Here is a 21,580-nt window from a genome sequence, read left to right as displayed (position 1 = left end):
TGCGAAATTTCTGGACAGTTCAAAGATTGTTCTTCAACACGAAATAATACAACAATTACAATTACAATTATCAGCCACTTCTACCCCATCCCATCATATCCTGGGGCAGGGGTGTCACTGTAGGATAGTCGGGGTGGGGTGCTGAAGTTCGACTATTGGTGCATTAAGAACATTCCATAAACAAATGAATAAAAGTAAAAACCAAATAAAACATAGTAAAGTGACATTTGGTAAATGACTACTAATAAGCATACTTGCACCAAGTAACAAATTCTTCTCACTTAAAAAATTTTACCTGCAGTAATAAAAAGTTATGCTGGTGAGCATGCAAAGCCCGTAAAAATATAGAAGGGTAGGAAATCCATCGAATCACTCTGACAGTGCTTGAAAGCTGTGGTCACACCTGCACATACACACTGTTTAGTGAGGTACATGAGCCATTATAAAGGGTGTCTGACATTTTTGAAAAAATAGTGACATGCAACGTTTTCTTAACTGGATTTCCAGTACCTTTGTACGTGACTAAGCAGTACAACTATTGTTTCAGCTGCACTTTGTAATTAATCTTAGGTATTTTTATAGCTGGAAGTTAATTTATGTAGCTTTTTATGATGGGACAATAAAATATGTAATGCTGACAACATCACAAGGTACTTTGTTAATAAAATCAGATAGGAGGGTATTGTACTTTACTACTTTTTATCAAAATCAATTTTAAAAATTCAATTTATTACGGTTGAAAATTGACAAAATCAGTCTTCGCTGGTGGCAAAAGTGTCGCAAAGACCAATGCAGCAAGTGGCATCCTTGTACAACGTCTAGATTTTTTATATGTAATTCAGGGACACGTTACAGCAAACACCCTGTATAGACGAGGAACCCTTGTGGGTCACACAACCAATGGAAGTGAAACACGATGGAAATCAAGGTACCTTCGTACCGAAGTCTTTTATATTTAATGAACATTTAATGCACATGACAAAGGCTGGTCGTTTTACCCGATCTGAACAGTTCGAGGTATAAATGGCATTTAAAAAAAATGATTTACAGTTTTTATAATAAAAATATGAGGGCTACCTAGATGCTGTTTTCGCTGGTGAGTTATGCGGCCGGGCGAACATCTTGTTGGAAAGCGTATGTAACTACTGGACGACCAATTACCTAAAATTCATTAGTTAACTTATCAATTAGATGTTTTCGGGGAAATGCGTGATAGCAGAATTGTAGCCAGTCATCATTTAAGTCGTCATCATTTTTAGTAGTTATTCCGAAACGAGTGCTATTTGAAATATAAATCGCGGAATTTAGATACGCAGATGTGTCGAAACCAGAACAACGCGGAGAAAAAAGAAGAACAAAAAAATCATTCTCGACTCGCAGGACAGTTGTGATACCACCAGACACTAAATAGATCTCTCCCTGTTTGTAAACAAGTGACGTCATAGTGTTCGTCAGCGCCACCAATTTGGTAGAGTTGAACTACGCTCGAAGCTAGGGGCTAGCAATAAGGTCGCGCCCGAGAGCCACGGTCTTGAATGGATTACGATGGTCCCGGAAAGGAACGTGACCTTCTGTCCTACTTTTGGTTCAATAGGAGGCAGCGAACAAGTGCCCATTCGTGGAACCCAGCCCTCCCCTTCCGATTTGTTTCGGTTTCAGTCTGTCTATCAACGTCATGATGACGTTACTCGGGTAGAGGTCTATTACAGTGGCGGATCCAGGGGGGGGGGACGATTGCCCCTCCCAAACGTCAGTTTATACATTGGATTTCCCTCTCTCCCCTCCCCCACTACGAGCTTCGACAAAGGAACCGCCCCCGCCCCCTCAAACCGAGGGTCTGGAACCTCTAATAAAAACATTGTAAACGCGTTTTGTCACATCAGTGCTCCCACAGTTTGATTTCTTGATCCATTAGATTCAGGACTCCAGGTTTTCGCATTAAAATATATATATATATATATATCTGTGACAATCTCTCTCAGAAACGTCCTCTGCGATGCGGCCAAAGGACCTCATCCATCTCAGAAGGAAGGAATGGTCTTAGACCGTCCTATTACAGGTAACCTCTCCGCGACAAACTGAAACGCGATGTGTACTCTGGGCGGTGATTAAAGCTCAACATTCCCGGACGTCTATGTGGAACGGTTAATTGTGCGCAACTATCAGTCATCCCGCTGGAGTGCAAAGTCCGATTGACTTTGGATGCCTGGACTTCGATCGAAGGGGATTAAAAGGACGAGCTTCCAAATGCAAGTTTCCGCTAACCTGGGCTAGCCCGCGTTTTACGGAAGGATTTACTTACGGAGTGGGGGGAGGGGGGTGGAACACGGGCAACGCTAATCCCGGTTCGTTAGGAGCGCGTGGACGGCCGCGCGCGGATTAATCCGCGCGCGCTGTTCGTTAATCTGCGAATCTCCTGTATATACGCGAGGTTCCCGTAGTCCTCCAAACTTCAGGAGGTACCGGATGTTTTCATTCTGTTAGTCTTTCCGACTCCCCTGCCGTATATGCTTTGTCTTCGAGGAGTTCGGCAAATATGTGCGTAATAAGGGAAGCGGGGTCGATGGGAACCGCATTATCTGCGCTGGTGAAGGATCTGCATACATATACCGTGTATCCGCGCGTCCGATACCTCCACGAATATTCTAGTGGAAGGAAAAGCAAATAAAATGCTGGTCGCGGGTCGGATGTTCCATCGCGCCTAATGTTGAGCATTTGCCTCGGTGCCGGAATATCGAATATGTCCGCGGAAGTATTCTAGGGAGTGTCGCGCTCATGGACGAGATCTCCATTATTCTGCGATGTTCATTAACCAGAAAGAACTGATGTTCTGAGGCTGGAACAACATAGAAGGGACAAATACATACAAAGCCTCAATTTGCCTAAGAAATTGACGATGAAAGATGAAAGTCACTGAAAAGGGTTAGCCAGCTGTAGGAGTCGAACCCACATCTTCTGGATTGCCGGTCCAGGGAAGGGGCAAACCAGCCACACTCTCTCTCACTCATCCTCCTTTCACTCTTACATTTTTGCTCACTCATACACACATTCATTTTCATTAAACAGCCTTACCAGCGGCACTACTGAGTGGGCACTGGACGCGCTCCTTAGGCACGGTTTCACCAGGCACGGACGCGCTCCTTAACGGTGGTTAGCTCTGAACCGAGATCGAGGATCGCTAAAAGTTGACGTTAACACTGAGCTCTTTGTTAGCAACGTTAGTTAGTGACGTGATGAATGTTTCAGTGACAATAACTACACCGTTGTGGGACCGCTGATCTCGGTGCTAATGTTCATAGGGGTTTGTGAAACTGAGCCTTTGTAGTAAATTCAAGGTCGGTGCTAAACACTTGGAGGTAATGAATTCGAATCCTGCGACCGACTGCGCTGTCTCAGGCCTGGGTGTTCAAGCAGACTTTTCAGACTGATAGTGGCGCAGTTCCCTTTGAAGTAGGCCCACTATGTACACTTATCCCCCGTTCCTGAACCCACTCAAGTTAATTCGGGAGTAGCATTCTACTGGAAGCTGGGTTTCAAAACCGGGTAGAATTACTCGATGACGTCATTGATGACGGCCAGTTAACTCTGTCAACTCACCTTCCCGAGGTCGACAGGGATGGGTAAGACCGAATAGTGACGTCACTCGAGCCGCGTCTCCTCTTTCTCGCGGGAAACTTGGAAACGAAACTGGGCCGGCGTACCACCGGGAATAGCTTTCCAATATCTAACCCTTTCAGTCGTGGGATGGCCCATCATAACACTATTCGCAAGCAAGCAAGCTGGCAGAGTTGTTTCAATGCGCGTTTTGTGACTTGTTTTCCGAAAGTGAAACAAAGCGAGATTCACTTCCGCAGTTAAGAAAGTAAGTATTACTCTTATTATTATTATTATTATTATTATTATTTTATTTTTATTTTTTCTGGCTCAGGCGTGCCTTGCGTATGTGTTTTATATTCCACGCGCATCAGTTATTTAGTCATCCAAGCAAAATTCGCGTCATGTTGTATTGTTCCTTTTCTCGTTTCCAGCTTCCTAGGCCGCTGGAAAAGAATCGCGATTGCGTATTTTTTCGTTGCGTTAGGATATTTTCGATTGGGATTTGATAGCTGTTGGCTTTATCGTGTTTTATGAGTTTTAGAAACGATTTAGCCAACCTGTCGGAGGTCCGTACGCATAATCTCCGCGCATAATCCCACGCATAATCTCAAAAAGAAAAAAAGCCGCTCGCCTCAATGCCGCTGAGAGCGTAGCGTGCGTTCCCAAACCTACGCGACCGGTTAGCTACTCTAGGGTCACGTGGCACAACCGTGTCACGTGATCTACCCAACTCGGGAGTAGGTTTAGGAACGCACAGGCTAAGAATAGACGCTCCTGGAATACCGAAACTCATACGGCTCACACGTCACTGAAGGCATCCCAGCCAATGTGGCAGCCGCGTGCGAGGTCACGTGCTTTTTTCAGAACCAATGGGAATGGCCTGCGTCATGCAATGAACCACATCTATCACAGTGTCACAACCACTTTCTCCATTCTGTCATGTAATGCTTCTCCAGGGTCCTTTGACGTACTGAAATAAAATACTCGGTGGGGAGATACAGTATCAGTGGACAGTTTTGTAGAAATCTTGCCCAGTTAAAATAGCGCTATGCCGTGGCATCAAATACGCATCCGGATAGCATCAATGCACGTCATGCGAAGGTGTGCCTCAAAATTGTGTTTGGGTATAGAACCCTACAATTGCGAAAACTCACAACCGCCGAATACGAAATCCGTCAGGCGAGTCGTAAAATAATGTGATTATGCGCAAGTGTTGCGATAGTACAGGGCATGTGCGAATAGTTCCTTTGAAATCGAAGCGCGAGGAGCCGAATACGCAAGTAAATACGCCACAAATTGCTAAAAAACTGAATCGGATACGGAGCGAATAGTTGTATATCCGGACCGGATACATGCAGTGACACGTACGGATATAAACATGTGTATATCATATTAGAGCATTGCACGGGGTGACCCAGTGTTGCGAACCCGGCCGTACCTTTGATTTACCCCCCTGCGCACGGCCCGAGCCCGTGAGATTCATAGGCTACCCGGCCAAATGTGTCAGGCTGTAAAATTTATCCGTGGCCAACTAACAGAGGGGGTAACACAGGCTCGAGCTCGACCTATGCCCTGGTACCGCCCCGGGTCCATAATGGCCAAACCCGAGCCCAGCCCAGGCCAGCAAAAAGAGGACTTTACCCGGCTCACGGGCTCGGGTTTTCGGGTAAGCCCGAGCCCGTACAGTGGTCATACACACATTATATGCATACGCAAGAAAAAAAGAAAATCACTTCTCTCTCTCTCTGTTTTTTTTTTTTTTTTTTCGCATCAAACACGAGTTGAACATTTTCCTGTCATCTGCGTCGGATCGTTTATGCAACGATGTGTTTTCCGTTGAATCTATTTTCCATCGCGCGATTATACAGTCAGTGTATTTGTGCACGCGGTACGCTTCCGTACGCATCGCTGGGCTGTCATGTCTCACAATACAACGTGTAGTATGTTTGTTTATTGATATATTTGATATATTTAACGTATTATTTTGGGGGTGGTTATTGACGCTGGTCTGCAGCACCGCAGTAGCGGCACAAAAATAGAAGAAGAAGAAAAAACACACACACACACAAAAGAAAGACTGAAGCTCAGCGTCTCTTTAATCGTGTGACATTTTGGAGTTCGCAACGTTCGGAAAATGTTTTGGGAACGTTACAGCTTCGTGAGAGCTGCTCAGGTAATGTCGCTCCAGGTTCAGGTTCAGGTTCAGGTTGTGCGCTCCAGTGTTTTATGAGTACAGGGGGCGCTATAATCATTAGATCAGCGGATCGGTGTAAAAAAAGCTCTGCTTGGATGAGCCTTTTCTACTCCGCGCTTACAAAACAGGACATTTCAAACATGTCCTGCAGGAACGTGTCCTTCACGCGTTTATTCTCCGCATCAATTTTCGCTCTCTGTTCAGAAGCTGGACGCCAAGGTTGCGAGACCGAACCCGGCAGACAACTCCAAGGAACTGAATGTCGTAGCGTATATAGAGTCACTACAAATAAGCTTATTTAGTGACCCTAGATGCATATTGCGAACCAGGGTTGCAGAGTTGCCACTCCGGGGTTGGAATGATTCCGGAATCATTCCAGATAGCCCGGAATGGGATTGGAATGGAATGGCGGAAACTGTCCTAGGAATGGAATGGAATTAGGCTTTTTTTCGCAGGCGGAATGGGAATGGAATGGACTGGTCTGAGTGCGACACGGTCAAGGGCGAAATAACCCTGTTTTTTTGCTTTTTCTGGTAATGTCAATCTCCTCTATAGCACTGCTGGGCTACCCAGCACGGTTACCGGTCCCTTTTCTTTTATTGATGTAATTAAAGGAATGGAATGGGGTTGCCAAGCCATTCCAGGAGTGAGAATTGGCCATACCTTTTCATGCCGAGGAATTGAAAGGAATGGAATTATCGCAAATCTCCATTTTTCGGAATGGAATTGGAATGGAATGGGTGATCCCATTCCGGCAACCCTGGTGCGAATAAGATCGTGGCTGGATTTATACTTTCGTTTTGTTTATCCGCATCCCATCCGCGTTCGCGCGGGAGCTAGTATCTGTTCCGCATACCGCAATGGTTGTTCGACTTTTATTTTTATTTTTTTCCGGATCCGGAAGTATTCGGCGGGTAGCGCAGGGATCTAGATCGACGGTTTGGTATAGGATAACTTTGCGAGACAAAACGCAAGGTTAAAGGGATAAATGTGGTTCATTACACCATGCACGCATTGTATTGCACACTAGGGGATTGAGGAAAAAAAAAAAAAGAATTGTTTTTCTACGCATCTTATTTGGCGAGGTATAAGGCATACAGGCACTCTAGGTATAAGCCCTTCAAGACACGTATTCGTGAAGTCCTGACGTCAGAGCTTTTGCCATTCCCATTGGTAGTGATAAGCGCGTGACCTCTCTCGCGCTTCCTTATTGGCGGAGACGCCTACCGCCGCATGAGTTTCGGTATTCGCGGTGCCGGTTTTCTATGCGTCTGTTACCCGCTTAGCTTTAAAACTTGGAATGCAGTTTCACATCGATGCAAATAATTGCGTTGAATATAGAAGTAAAATGCAAGCGAGCTGGTGTACTTGATGTTGGCAACATGTCCTCGAGTTTAGGGGAACAGACGCAACAAGCGGGCCTTGTGCTTTTCGTTTTGTGTTTTCTGTTTGTCTTTCCCCCAAGCTCAGAGACATGTTGCCAACATCAAATAATTGCATTTTACATTTGTCCGGAGTAATTTGAGACCACATGTCGCAACCTCTTCCAGTTTCATGCAGTCAACGGACCACTAAATTCCAGACATATACTAAAAGGTCAGCCTTATTCGCTTCTAAGACATCGTGATATAGGTGGCACAACATTTGTCCCTCTGCCTTTTGGATATACCACTACAAGTGGGACACGGCATGTGCTTCAACCTGAATGCCTTACGAGAATGCGGAATTAACAGCAGGGGCAACTTACCTGATATCTGTGAAAACTTTCCGTAACGAGAAAAAAACGCAACTCCAACTCAGAAATATTGCCCACGTTACAGAGACGTTAAGACTCATCCTAGTTCCCTCTCACTGATATATTTGATGAGGCCCAACAAGGCCGAAACAGCTGTCCAGTACTGGCATGGCGACGTTTGAGTTACAAACATATGTTATACGTGCAGCCAAAGAGCTCCGGCTATTTTTTCATTTTATATATATATATATATATATATATATATAAACGTGAAAGTAGTTGAAAATGTCATGCGCTGAACATTCACGTGAGAGCCCGCTGTCCCACGAACCGAGGAAGGCGCATTGAAGCATGTCGACCCGAGTGGGTCCCACTGTCCCAAAAATGATTACAGTTGGCACAACGAACTAAAAATGATATTCATGTTTTAATAATTCCGTATTATAAATCAACCTCACAGAAAGACTCAGTGCATAAAATATAAATACCGTAAGTGCACTTTACGCGCTTCCACTAATTTTCGAAAGAATCCGCAAGAGTTCATAGTTTCGGAATTCTTCAAGAGTAGCTGACGTCACGAGGAGCTCCGGCATCCGTCTCCTAGCAACAGCGTCCGCAGCACCTTCCCACTCTCCGCTCCACATGGAAGATTGCAGGCACGTAGATCAACGGGAGAAAGAGTGGGAGTATAGTGACATAAGGAGTACCCCTAGTACTGGAAATATACCAGTTGATCAACGGGAGGAAGAGGGGGAGTAGTGACGTAAGGAGTACCCCTAGTACTAGAAATATAGTTGATCAACGGAAGGAAGAGGGGGAGTGCATAAAGGAGATGCATTGTGTCAGCGCCCTTTCCCTTGCGCTGACTGACCTAGTAAAAGATTTTCTAAGCGTGGAGTGTGGGGTTGACATTGGGAACCCACGTTCCCAATAAGGGAAGGAAATTTTCTAAAACTAGTGCGCCACCTATCATTCTTGTGAGTGTATGAATATGCCTGCGCAAATAAAATTATTGTCAGTTGAGAGTCTGCAGATACGTTTGTCTGTCTGAGTGCTGCAGTGTAGCGACATGTGCAGGCATGTAGCTGTGGTGAGGAAAGGGAAACCGACCATGTGGAGGAGGTGTGGTTGCGAGACGGGTGACAGATTGCACGCACTCTGACATCATACCTATGAAACCTAGAAACTAATTACATGGTATTTCCACGTCACATGGAGAAATACTATATTTTGGGTGAACGTAATGTTAGATACGTGGATACGTGCAGGTAGATTGCAGTGGCATAAATTTTTGTAAGATTGGGAATACACGAGGTATTCGTGTATTCACACGTGTGACATTCTTCAGAATATTCCAGCGGAAGATGCAAAAAACGCCATAGCTTTCCGCTGCCACGTGAACGCGAGCGCCCAACGTCGTGTCTTCTCGCGCACTGCTAACCGTGGGGAATGTCCTGCGACACAGACACAAAATATTCCGTAGCAGACGACAGGAAAAGACGCTTACGATGACATCTGCTAAGTGTCGTCTGCTAATTGCGCAGTACGCCGCTGGCGATATTCCGGCACTGTGTGAACGCTCAACAGAACGCGGGGCGGAACATCGGCTTCCGGAGAATCTTTCTTTTTTCTTTTTTTACTAGAATCTTCAGAGGATGCCGCTCGTGTTAAGACACGTTTTAGTGACAGTAAGCCTTAGCAAATAAATAAAAAGAACAAGAATATTTTGGAGTAGAAAATTTTGGTGTCCTCCCTGCTTTGCTCTGAGATGCGCTGCGATGGGGATGCACGGTCGGCAGATGATTTTCAGCCCCGAGTCCCCGATGAGCAGCGTTAATGTTCGTCTCTGCCGTGCGGATAGACATCTTTTACCTATATACGAGCAAGGGATGTGCCTAATCCGTCCTGGAAAGAGTGCCCTTGAAGGGGACTCCCACATCCGAGGCCCTTAATCCGGCCGATAGAAGCATTCTTTCGTCACCGCTGTCATGGGGCCGGGCTGCTGATCCGCGGATTAAGGACCTGCCTCGCAATTACGTGCCGGGGCCCTCGGATTTCATTTCCACGAGATTACCTCGCCGCCAGCCCCTGGCGGCAGCGATATATCCCTCCCCTGCACCTTTGTCGGCCATCCTCTATTTCGATTCGAACCTCTGTTATGAGGTCGGGGAACAAAAAACGAAGAATTTTCTTTCGATGGCTTCTCCCCGAACGGATTTCGTAGCTTAAGCCGGGATAGCAGTTTTTTGTCTCTTCTGTCGTCTGCTGGACTTTTCTTTTGGAATGGAGATGATGGTAATTACGGAGCGCGAGGATTCCCTGAGTTCATATGTGCTTGAACCGAGGCAGGTGAGTTCCATACATACGTACGCGCAGGAACCGCATTGGAGCGTACGACAATTTATCATTTTTCGTCTTTTACTGTCGAGGTAATCGTAAAGATGCGACATGCAAGTTTATACTGAGCGCAGGTCCGACGAAATTTTTACACGTTTCTACACCTCTCACTACGATCTGAAAATAATGTAGATATATTCTATAAAAGGGTGACATCCAGGCACTCTACCTCACAATGCTTATATATATGCGATGAAAACCAACCAAAAAATCGTAGTAACCGCACTCCACGTAACAAAAACGTTATACGTGCAACGTCGCTCTCCGTGCATCCCGCATTTCCTGTGCAGAAGTCAATATGGCGGTCACGGCACAGTTGCGTCTACGTACCGCTAGGCGTGCCAGATTTCGTTTCCTTTCTGCATAGGTGACACCCCCCCGCGGAAGGGCGACGCAACTGTACTGCCCTGCAATCTCCCATTGGAAATACACGGAGCGATTGGATATACAGCGAGCGAACGATTTTGTTGCACACAGTTTGGTTAGCACGATTTTTTTGTTGGTTTTCATCGCATAAATGCGTCGCCGTGCGCCGCCAGAAGTTCTTACGGTAAGCACGAGACGCGCTATGCGCGAAAATGTGGGGCTACTTTATCTGCACCCACCCTGTATATATAATAGATTAGAGATGGGACGAATCCAGAATTTTACAAATCCGAATCCTGATCCGAATCCGAATCCAAAGAAGGTTCTGCGAATCCACGAATCTTACGAATCTCGAATCTTTCGAACCCTTTCTTTAAAAAGAGTTTAAAAAGCCAAAAAAAAAAACTTCTACTGAAATGTGTTTTGAAGCAGAATATGATACACTTGTTTAACGAAACACAAATTAAATAATAGTGCAGTCTTAGGAGAAGATATACCCGTAAACGTAATTTATTTAACATGTTGTTTAGCGATTACAAGAAATACACAAGTTCTCGCGTCTGAATTATTTCGATAAAACTAAGCAACTACCAAAAACAAAACCGTGTTACTTTTAAACTTGTAATGTAGCAGTTCCTGCCTGAACTCTTTCAGTCCAGAGCAGTGTAAACAAACAAATAAGAAAACACCCGTCTGTCAATGAGGCTTTCGGCGGACTCCGGAAGCGCAAATTTGAAAAAGAAAGGAACAAACGCGATTGGTGGATTCGAAAGATTCGATTCGCAGTTTTTGGCACTGGGATTCGGATTCCCGAATCTCGATTCGGTGATTCGATTGGCACATGCCTAATATGGACAATGTTATGTTCACGACCTACTAGATTATAACGACCATGTCATAATCGGCAACCCCTATGAGGAGCCGGTCCGCACGATCCGCTAGGGGCGCTATTCATCGGCCCGCGAGATCTACATCATGATTGGACAATGGAAATTTGAATTTTGAACGCGCAGAAGCGGACGCACGACTATCGTAGCAGACGACAGCAACCGCTCCTATGAAAACGCGTAGAATGATGATGATAATCAACTTTAGAATGAAACTTTATCCGTGTGACGTCCACCGCTTGTACAAAAATAATAAAGTAAGCTGAAGTACAAAGTATTGTCGAAGTTGAGGAAGCAATAACCGAGCCGATGAGTAGCGCCACCGCTAGCTTCCAAATGCGGCGCTGGGAAGGGGTGCCTATGGCATGGTCGTTACAATATAGTAGGTCGTGGTTATGTCAATAAACGTTCGGCTCGCCGGGGGGAACCGCTATACTTGTGTGAACGCGGTCGGCTTCATCTCGTTTCAGAGATAGTCTCGAGAACCATCAACCGTATAGTGAACTGAAAAAAATATCTCTTTGTACATAGTTCCTTAGAAATGTGACCTACATGCAAGGATGTGCAACTGTGTCTTTTTTTTTTCTTTTTTTTTACTGGGACTTCAACTTTGACTTGACGTTTGATGTAACATCGCCTGATTATAGCAGCCGGCATTTGAAACGTACCAAAGTGTCTGTCCTCGCATGCTCACGACAGGCATATATGAAATAAAGTGCAGTGGTACGCGAAAATCAAATACATTCTGCCGAGCCAAATTGTGTTGTAGGCTTAGCTGAAGGTTTTAGCGAACGTCGCGCCTCGATTGAAAGCAGATTTAATTCGTTTTCTTGCGAAGGATTTGGCTTAGCATTTTCGGAAGCTGGATTATACGGGACGGCAAAAGAAAGCGATTAAAATGCAAGAAGAGAAAGAGCGCAAGCTTTTATCTGCTAGACTTTTCTTTTCTCTTTCTCTTTCTTCTTTTTCTTTTTCTTGCTCGTACGGCGCTGTCTTTGTGCCTGCGCATAATATAATATGCGTGGCAAGCTTAGGCTGTTCCTACCGGCGCATGCGCAATGGAGCGGCATTTGAAAAGCGGTCATCGGCTTTCAAAAACTGCGTCATTAGCCACGCGCGGTCCCGCGGCTTTAATTATTTGGGCGAAAAGTTTTCTGCGGAAAAATTGTTAGCTGTTTTCTATTAGCTGTCTTGGTTCGCACCAGAAAGCGGCTTAGAGGGCAGCACCTTTCAGCTTCGTGAAGCGAGTTTCGGGAATTACAGTATGGTACGCCTTTTTCCTTTCCTTTTTTTTCCTTCTTTCTTTCTCTCTCTCTCTTCATTTTGATCTGTCAGAAAAAAACATAAAAAATGTTTGGACACTTGGTTATTCCAACGGCAGTGCATGCCTAGGCATATTTCATCGCCAAGCGATGAGGTTCTACCTGACTGATTAATTGCATTGATTTATTTGGAATCTCCCGCAAAAAAAAAAAAAAAAAAAGGAGGCTTCCCACACCAGTACACTTCCCTTTCGTAAACGGGGCGGCACAGTCCGTGACGTATCCACACTTAGTATCATGACGTCATCAGATTCTTCAGATCGGTCAGGGATCTGTCTGCAGAGCGTCTCACTAACCGTGTACAAAACTAATAACAAAAAAAAGCATGCTGCGGAAAAATACGCGATTTAAAGGCATATGTCTGTAGGGAACTTTCGCCGCGTACTATAAGTAATTGTGTTATACTCTGATTCATAGAAATTAAATTTCTTGAATCGAGCTCCGAATTTTTCTAAATCAACCTAACGTTTTCTTTGTGCTTGTTTGTTTTTGCTAGAAACAGGAAACACGTGTTGGATTTACCTCAATTCAATGTTACAATATACATTCCCCAGCGGGGGAGGGGGGGGGGAATCGTCGTTTCGAGACGCGCACATTGTCGGCAGCCCTCGGTTCCCCTTCAAGAAGCGACGCGAAGGTGGCGAGGAGCACCGGACCCTTCGGATTCATTTTCCACGCTTATCCCGGTAACTGCAGCCAGGTTTCTTCAGCGCACGGTTGTCTGAGACAACAGTGGGAAGGAAACAAGGGGAGGCGTGTCACCGTCTTCTTCAGCCGCTTGTCGTGTCAACTTCAGCAAGAACTGAGCGCGCCTGACAATAGACCGCTACCCAAGAAGCTTCTTGCTCACGTGGACTTCTATGGAGCCTCGTATGTGTCTCGTGAGATAATCAGTCAATTGGCGGGAAGCTCACGCGCGTGTTCTCCCCTGCGCAATTCAGTAGATCTCTACCTGAGAAGCGTCACTATGACGTAGGTAGAGAGACTGAAACCGAAACAAATCGGAAGGGGAGGGCTGGGTTCCACGAATGGGCACTTGTTCGCTGCCCCTTATTGAAAGAGAAGTAGGACCGAAGGTCGCGTCCCTTTCAGGGACCGCCGTAATCCCCTCAAGACCGTGACCTTGTTCACCCATCGCATCGCATCGCGTCGCGTCGCATCGCATCGCATCGCATCGCATCGCATCGCATCGCATCGCATCGCATCGAGTGTATAGTTCAACTCTACCAAATTGGCGGTGCTGTCGAACACTATGACGTCATTTGTTTACAAACAGGGAGATGTCTATTTGCGCGCCTCAAAACGACGATGTTCGCAACTCTTTTCAGCTAGTATACCATTGTAGCGAGGTATGTATTTTGTAATGAGAATGTGGTTCATCCAACACGCGCTTTTTTTGTTTCTAGCAAAATGAAAGAAAAAAAGAGAGAGAAGGAAACAAAACAACAAACATTTCTTTTTATTAGCAGTTGAAATCTTATCCTTTGATTGGGTGAGGTATTGTACTTCGGAAGCCACGTCTTCAGCGTCGTATTAACATTCACTGCTGAAACACCCTGCATATATGGCAGCGATTAAAGAAATACCGGCTTAGCGAATTGATAAATGAAATGCTCATAATGCTGAGACAGATACCGAATATGTGCACACGCGACTCTGCGGCCAGAGGGGATAATTAACATTTCCCCCTCTGTTAATCTCGTGGTTAATCTGACCGGAGTACCGGGGATTCGGGAGGCTTCGAGTCTTGAAAACGGAGAGTTGACAGGCTGCGACTTTTCCGGGTAAAACCCGTCCGGTTCTTGCTTTCCTCCTTTCCAGTCCGTTTGGTGCGCAAGAGGACGCTGTTTCCACTCATGAATTACGTCCTTTTGCTCTTCGCCGCGACAACAATATGTAAACCGAAACCAAATGACCCGCTTTGGTGGTAGATTTTTTCTCTAAAAGGAGTCCACTGAAGGTGTCAAAAGGGGTAGTACCCATTTTAATGCCGACTGCGCCCTGATTTAAAAGTAATGTTTTTTCACGAAACTCATTTGAATTTTTATTTAAATAATGAGCGCCTCCCACTCGTTCACACGGTGCGCAGTTTGTAGGTCGTATCGGACAGACATTCGTTAAAAAAAAAAAAAGTCATTTGATTGGTGCCACCCGTTCGCGAATTATTTAGCCCGGGGATTTAACCGAAACACCCTGTATATATAAGCCTACATAATAAAAAGTGCATTTCGCCGGCACAGTAAACTGTGTCTCCCCCATATGTTTCTCGAATGTTTGCTCTACAGAAGAAAGAGAACTCACATAATTCAACAAGAAGCCAATGTGTATTCTCCTTAATTGCAAAAGAAAGTGATCTGCTGATGTGATGTCTCTGTCTTCTGCCTCCAAACTATAATACCGTTAACCCGATTAAAGCCAATAAGGATAGACTCGTAGCTTAACTTCGGAGACCGACGTTCACCTCGAAGGTCGTCCATCCATGCACATGAGTACATAAGAGCCAAACCTATCCGAAGACGCAAATCGATGCAAAATCGAAATGCACGTTCACTTGTTTATTCCAAGGAGAGATTTGCATGACGTTGCGTGTAGGCGGAAGGCCGGGTAAAAAAGTTGCTGCGCCAGTAATCTCTCGCTCGCCGTAATCCGTTGGCGGCCATTTTAATCCGCTCGCTGCAGCTCGGATTAGCGGCAACCGGATTAAGGGCGCGTGCCAAGGAAGGAATTTTCAATGACAGTTGCCGAATTGAAAACGTGCAACGGAATATGCCTGTGATGGCAAGGACAGCCGCCTGAAGAGAAACGCTTCGAGACATTGAGGGGACGTTGGTGTGTGTACGTATAGTATATGATGAAAGAACGGTAAGGTTGGATAAGGAAGGCTTAGTTGATTGTGCCCATTAAAAATTCAGTCATCGTCATCAACATCACTTGATAATGTTGATAACGGACACACCAAAGTTTGCAATCACGTCGTATTATTCGTGACATTGTGTTCGTGGAAAATGTAGTTCACGCTCATGTTGACTGTCCTGATATGCAATCATCCTTTCAATGTCCCGCCTTCTACTTTTTAAATTTTCATGTGTCGCGATTGCGGTCCAGTAACACGATTTACGATTCATTTCAATCACGTCGATCGTCAGCATCATATCGATATCTCTGCTAGCCGTATAGATGTTTTTCTCGTGCTTTCAAATCTATAATCATTGATACAATATACTATACTGTTTTTCATTTCGTATCTATTTTAGTGTACACCATAAGGTTAGACCACTTAGGTTGTTTATAGGCATCTCAAAAAAAAAAAAAAAAAGAATTGAATAAGGATTAGATGAGCGAGGTGACCATATAAGGTAGGACTTACTTCAAAAGCACAAAGCATTACTGCGAAAAAAAAGTCACCTGAAGTGCATGTACTACTACTACTACTACTACTACTACTACTACGTAGTAGTAGTAGTAGTAGGCTATTTTAGTAGTAGTAAGCTATTTTTTAGGTGGGATAAAGTTATTGACGTATATAAATTAAATTTGCACGACCTTACTTGTAATGCGTGACAAAAAATTCCGCAATATGAATAACGTTGACGTCGTATTTCGGAACGCTTTTATAAATACAGTCGACCCCCGTTTATCCGGACTTCATTTATCCGGATCCCGCGGTATCCGGACAAAAGGCACGGGAACGGATTTTCCTCCATGTATTTTGTTCTCGTTTATCCGGACTTCAGCTTCCGGACTCGGACAAGAATTCCAGGGAACGAAAGTCGAAAATTCTTGTAATCCAGCTTCAGTTATCCGGACTACCGTGAGTAAGAGGAGGCGCTGACCCCGCTTCGTCACCCTTTTCCCTGTTTCGGGGTTATTCCCGTCACACGTCAGGGACCTACATTCCTCCGTAGGGGAGACAACCGTGCACGATGACCCCCTTTTCTATTTGTGTGCGTTGGGGCACGTTGACCAGTCAAGTCATTTGGAAATATCTCGAGGAACTGTCCGGTTCTAGAGGGGAAAACTCCAACCCGAGGGCCTGCTGCTTACGGCCCGTTGAGCTGCGATTCCTGATGCAGAGGCTCACTGCGACTGCCGTAGATGATGCTGCGGTTTCTGACTACGTTGACGTTGATAAGGATGATGACGCGTGTGCAGCTATGACTGATGACGGTGTGATTGCTGCTGTTGCCTCCGATCATGTGCAGCAAGACGGTGCCGATGACGCCAGTGAGAAACAAGGCTCCGACATTGACACTTTGCGTCCGCACTGTCATTCTTCGAGCAGCGCAACAGCGTGGCTCAACTCTATGCAATTAGCAAAAGTTTGCAGGAATCGAGTGCCTACACTACTATGTAACAGCTGTCATTGACAAGATTTCTGTGTTTTAATTAAACCTTGCTCTGTAGGACGTCTCTATTCGGTCGTTTCATTTATCCGGATGCCCCGGTATCCGGACGATTTCGCCGGGAACGGCACCGTCCGGATAAACGGGGGTCGACTGTATAATTCAGTGACAAAGGTTAGGCGACCACCGTCTTTTTGGTTACGTGCCGAGTAAAAATAACACCGTATGTTTCGATCTCTCACATTCTTATAGGCACCGTGAGGCTCACAGTCGTAACGGGAAATTTGTGAAGGAGTACCAAAAAAGTAAATCCCTCTCGTAACAGGCTTAATGACTCAGCAGCTTCCAATTAGACGTGGCCATCTGCGGATCCTTTGTGCTCTCTCGTTTTACGATCTTTTTTCTTCCGCAGTCAGATCCGACACTCGAGTCGTCTCTTTTCAACCTCAGTAACACTTGTGCTCGTAAAACGGGGCACGTTATTCAATATCTTGTCGCGCTCCCTGCGTCTAAATAATACCGAGGCGTATAATAACCTATGTAAATGTATACGCCACGGCGTTCAGTCACAAAGTGTTTCGTAGGCGCTGTCTGCAACAATGCTTGGCGCTTTTCTTCGCCAACAGTTTTTGCTCGTCCTGCACAACAGTTCTGCGGGTAGTGCACTAATCCAAGGTGCACTAATCTTGCACCTTCGTCGTGCGTGTCAATTCCGTGGCTATTCAGGGTGTTCAAAATTAAGCTTTCACGAGCGCTACGCAAACACATCGATGACGGGAAACCGAATGATAACTTTACGCTACTTGTGTAAGAAACAGGTGCTGCTAATTATGTAGCACCTGTTTCTTACTCAAGGAACAGAAAAATAGCAGCCAGTTTTCTTTTGTTCGCCTATTTATAAAGCGCTAGTGAAAGCTTAATTTTGAACACCCTGTATATAAGCGTGGTGAGGTATTCCGATCAGAATCATCACTTCCGCTATTCTATTTGAAAGGTTACTTATTGCTTTTAAATCACCCATATTTGAACTTAGATGGGTAGGAATCCAGCGAACCGGTAGAGATGTAGGAAGGGAGTTGCCTCAGGACAGAAGCCGCCGATATTTCGAACAGAGACTGTTCTTCTTCTGGTTCTCCAGAAGAAGAACAGTCTCTGTTCGAAATATCCAGAAGAAGAACAGTCTCTGTTCGAAATATCGGCGGCTTCTGTCCTGAGGCAACTCCCTTCCCATATTTGAACTGTATTCTATCCTATAGTTGCGAGCGGTAATCTCAGTCGTTGCACACAGGGATTCGCGCAGGAGGTTGAAATTCCGTAGGCTTGTTTTACGCCCATATCTGTTTGTTTTTCAGGCTTTCTTTTTCTTTCTTTTTTTTTTTAGCGTTTTGGTAGGTATATTGGGGGTTGTTGCAAGGTCGTGGGGACATTGTGAGTGGCTAGTTACCAGGATGTATGGACCGTAGCACTAATGCCACCTTCTGAGGGACTCCAGACGTGAGATGAATATGTGAAGTGCTTGTCACTTGGCTTAATACGTTTGTTCTTTCGTGTTGTCTCGATTTCGTTTCTTTCGTTGCAACCAAACATGTAAAAGATACGACAAGTAGTACTTAAAATGCGTTACTAAATACTGAGCGCAAAATGTATTTAAAATACAGTAAAGGTAGTTAGAAATGAAAGTATTTAGAGTAGAGTAGTAAATACCAGGAGAAGTATTTAAGATACTTATAAAAGGTACTCAAAAATTCACCAGGCACAGAAGTGTCAAAATATGCCTGCAAAGTAGAGAAAGGCCTCCCTGAACGTAACACACACAAAAGTAGGGTAGAACTTGAATAATAACAACAACAATAATAATAATAATAATAATAGTAATTGGGGGTTTACGTGGCGAGGCAACTCAGATCATGAGCGACGCCACAGCGGTCGGTCTGTGGATTGCTCTTGCCCACCAGAGGGTTCTTTAACGTGCAATAAAAGTTCATCACACGGCACCCCGTATTTAACGTCCCTCACGGAAGACGGCGTGTCTAAGCAACTTGTACCGCGCCCACAAAGTTGCTGGCGTCCTCGGCCGGATTTGAACCCGCAATCTCGGGATCAGAAGGGGCGAACACGCTACTCGAAGTAGGAATGCAGTGCAAGAGGACAAAAAAAAAAGAAAAAAAAAAGGCTGAGCTGTTTTGGACAATACATCGGAGACACCCGCACGAAAGAGGAATCGTTGCACGTGGTGCTTCGAGCCACTAGAGTCACTAAATAGGGGTACAGAGTATCGCATTCCTTTTCCGCGCCGGAACCGCTGTTCGGTGTCCTCGATTGGGCCCATCATGTCACGTGGTTTCTCCTTCCAAGAACGCGCCGTCCATGTTGAGTCCCCCTCCATCCAAAACCGATTTCGTCGGGTGCGAGCTGGCTCGACTGCGCGCAGTTCTCCGGCGGTAAAGGGGGAGATTGGCATCCCGTTGCTAGGCGACGCAGCCGCGCCGGACCCAAGATGGTGGTCTCGCTCGCCGGCGTAGCTCAGTGTCGCTACTCTGCTCCCTGTTTAGTGACTCTACAAGCCACATGATAACAGCGTGAACTTCCTTCGAAATGACCTGGCAAAAAAAAAAAAAAGAAATGCCCATCCGAATATTCGACAAAAAGGAAAGAGTAAGTAGAGTACTGAGTACAAAATACTGAAAAAAAAAGTATTTTCATTACGGTACAAACACTTTTCACGAAGCGTACTCAGTAAGGTACGATAAGGTAGTACGGTACTCAAGATACCTCCAAGTCTGGTTGCGACAAAACGTTGCGCACCCGTTGAAGAACTGTCCAATGGTCCCGAAGAGGAAACGTATAATGGTGCGCTTTCGCGGAAGGGCTTCACACACAAATCCCCTTCGTCAACGGAGGAGTTGATTCGAAATACCCTACACATCTTTAACCCATAATCCTCCGACCCTTTCAATACACTGCCAATGATGAGGATGGTTGCCAGTATAGAGAAACAGTCTCTGTTCAAAATACCGACGGTTCCTGACCTGAGAATTCTGCTCCGATGCGCAGCAGCATTATTTGTTCCGTCACCGTTCCCGCGCTAGCTTAGCCGGCTCGCTACATGTACCGTCGCATTTGTTCTTACACGACGCTGCACCACATCCTTCCTCATTTTTTCTGTTTTCTGCGATTATTTGTAGGCTTTGTTCTTTTATCTCGCATCGTGGCTTAACTTTCTTTTTTTTTTTACAACGATTGCCAGTTCTCTGCACGCTTTTTGCTTCTCTCTCGCAGATATTTCTGCCGCTGGCTTTGCTTTTGAACCCGGGAAGGGTAGAGAACACCAACGTGCCGACGCATAATCCCGGCCGCCTCCATGCTTTCGGCTTTAGATTTTGCTTTTTCCCCCTTTTTTTTTTTTTTTTTTCAAACTTCTTTTCATTCTTCCCGCTTAGCCCCCGCGCGCGTGCTGAGTAATCCGCCTGCGGAAAGTATCGCACGCGCGGGGGCGTTGCGTTCGCGCCTTGTTGCCACGATAATTTTTGGCTCGCACCTTATGTCATTATACTTGCTTTCGACGCAGATCAACACGGTGTGACAGCGTGCAGGGGAGGCCTGCGTTGATAGAGATGGTGAAGTCGGGAGAACTAATCCGTTGACGACGTCGTCTGCTCTTTTGGCTCCCAAGGGATGGTTTCGTTTTCGCCGCGGATTGCAGATCTGCTCGGCGATTATTGCCGTCTAAATGGGTTTATAATAAACTAGTGACGCGATTCAGCGTCCTCTTTATGAATGTTCGAGTCGAGCGATTTTGGTTATCGACGTATACCTGTACGGACAGATACCGAGTGTATGTTGGAGATATGGGCGTAGGTGCGGTGACGTACACGTTGCGTTATCTCGTCGCTATCTATCTAAATCTTCTTTTTTTTTACTTTCGTATTTATTTCCAAGGGAAAAGGGAGGTACAGCAAAAAAGCTGCAGAGGCAGCCTGACAGCATCCGTACCCCCCAGAATGAACGTACCACGCATTCAACAACAACAACAACAAAATAATAATAATGGTGAGAAGACAAGCGGGCTGGTGGCAAGGATTCACGACGAATAACCCACAGACTAGGGAACGTAGAAACGCAAATTTTTGTTTGTATGTAGTATTTTCGCGTTCCCTAGTCTCGGAGTTTGTTTTTTTCGTCATGACTAGTCGCCGTTCATCGTTAAGGCCTGTTCCGACATACAGCGATTTCATATATAGCGCTAGAAAATAGCGCGGTATTTTCCTCCTCGCATTGCTCCAAACCGCTAAAAATTTGCGCCTGTCGGATTTGAGCGCGAGCCAACTTTTTCAGCGCTAATATTAGCGCTATATTCGTGTTGGCCAATGAGAAGGCCCTTCAGTGGTGACGTCGCGGAAGTCGTGGAGTTGTGTTGCTTCCGCATTTCACGGCACGACGACGGCATTGGAACCGGCGAGTGTCATCCAAAATCTCTGCTAATTTATCTTATTGTCCTTCTTGATAAGGGGTTCTGTCAGTTGATCGAATTTTTTCGTCCAACGCTGTCGAACAGTTGGAGGCATCATGATGAGAGAGACCACTAGATTTTAGCGCTTACGCCACTTTGCAAGTGTGAACCGTCCAATAAGCGTGAGCGCTGATTTTGCGTGCTGTTTTGTTGCGCTATATTAGCGCGCAGCTATATGTCGGAACAGGCCTTTATCCTCGCAAAAATATACGGCGCTTCCTGGAAAGCG

At 45.5% G+C, this 21,580-nt stretch overlaps 1 protein-coding gene across 1 annotated transcript in view; it reads left to right on the top strand.

Annotated features, from left to right (window-relative positions):
- The window catches only part of LOC135393892 (homeobox protein dve-1-like), a 36,529-nt gene that overhangs the window by 3,920 nt on the left and 11,029 nt on the right, over positions 1-21,580 (top strand). The gene's annotated exons all lie outside the window — the stretch shown is intronic.

This window comes from Ornithodoros turicata, chromosome 5 (genome assembly GCF_037126465.1).
Source record: "Ornithodoros turicata isolate Travis chromosome 5, ASM3712646v1, whole genome shotgun sequence".
NCBI lineage: Eukaryota > Metazoa > Arthropoda > Arachnida > Ixodida > Argasidae > Ornithodoros > Ornithodoros turicata.
Note: the sequence above shows the minus strand (reverse complement) of the source record. Positions and strands in the feature narration are given on the sequence as shown.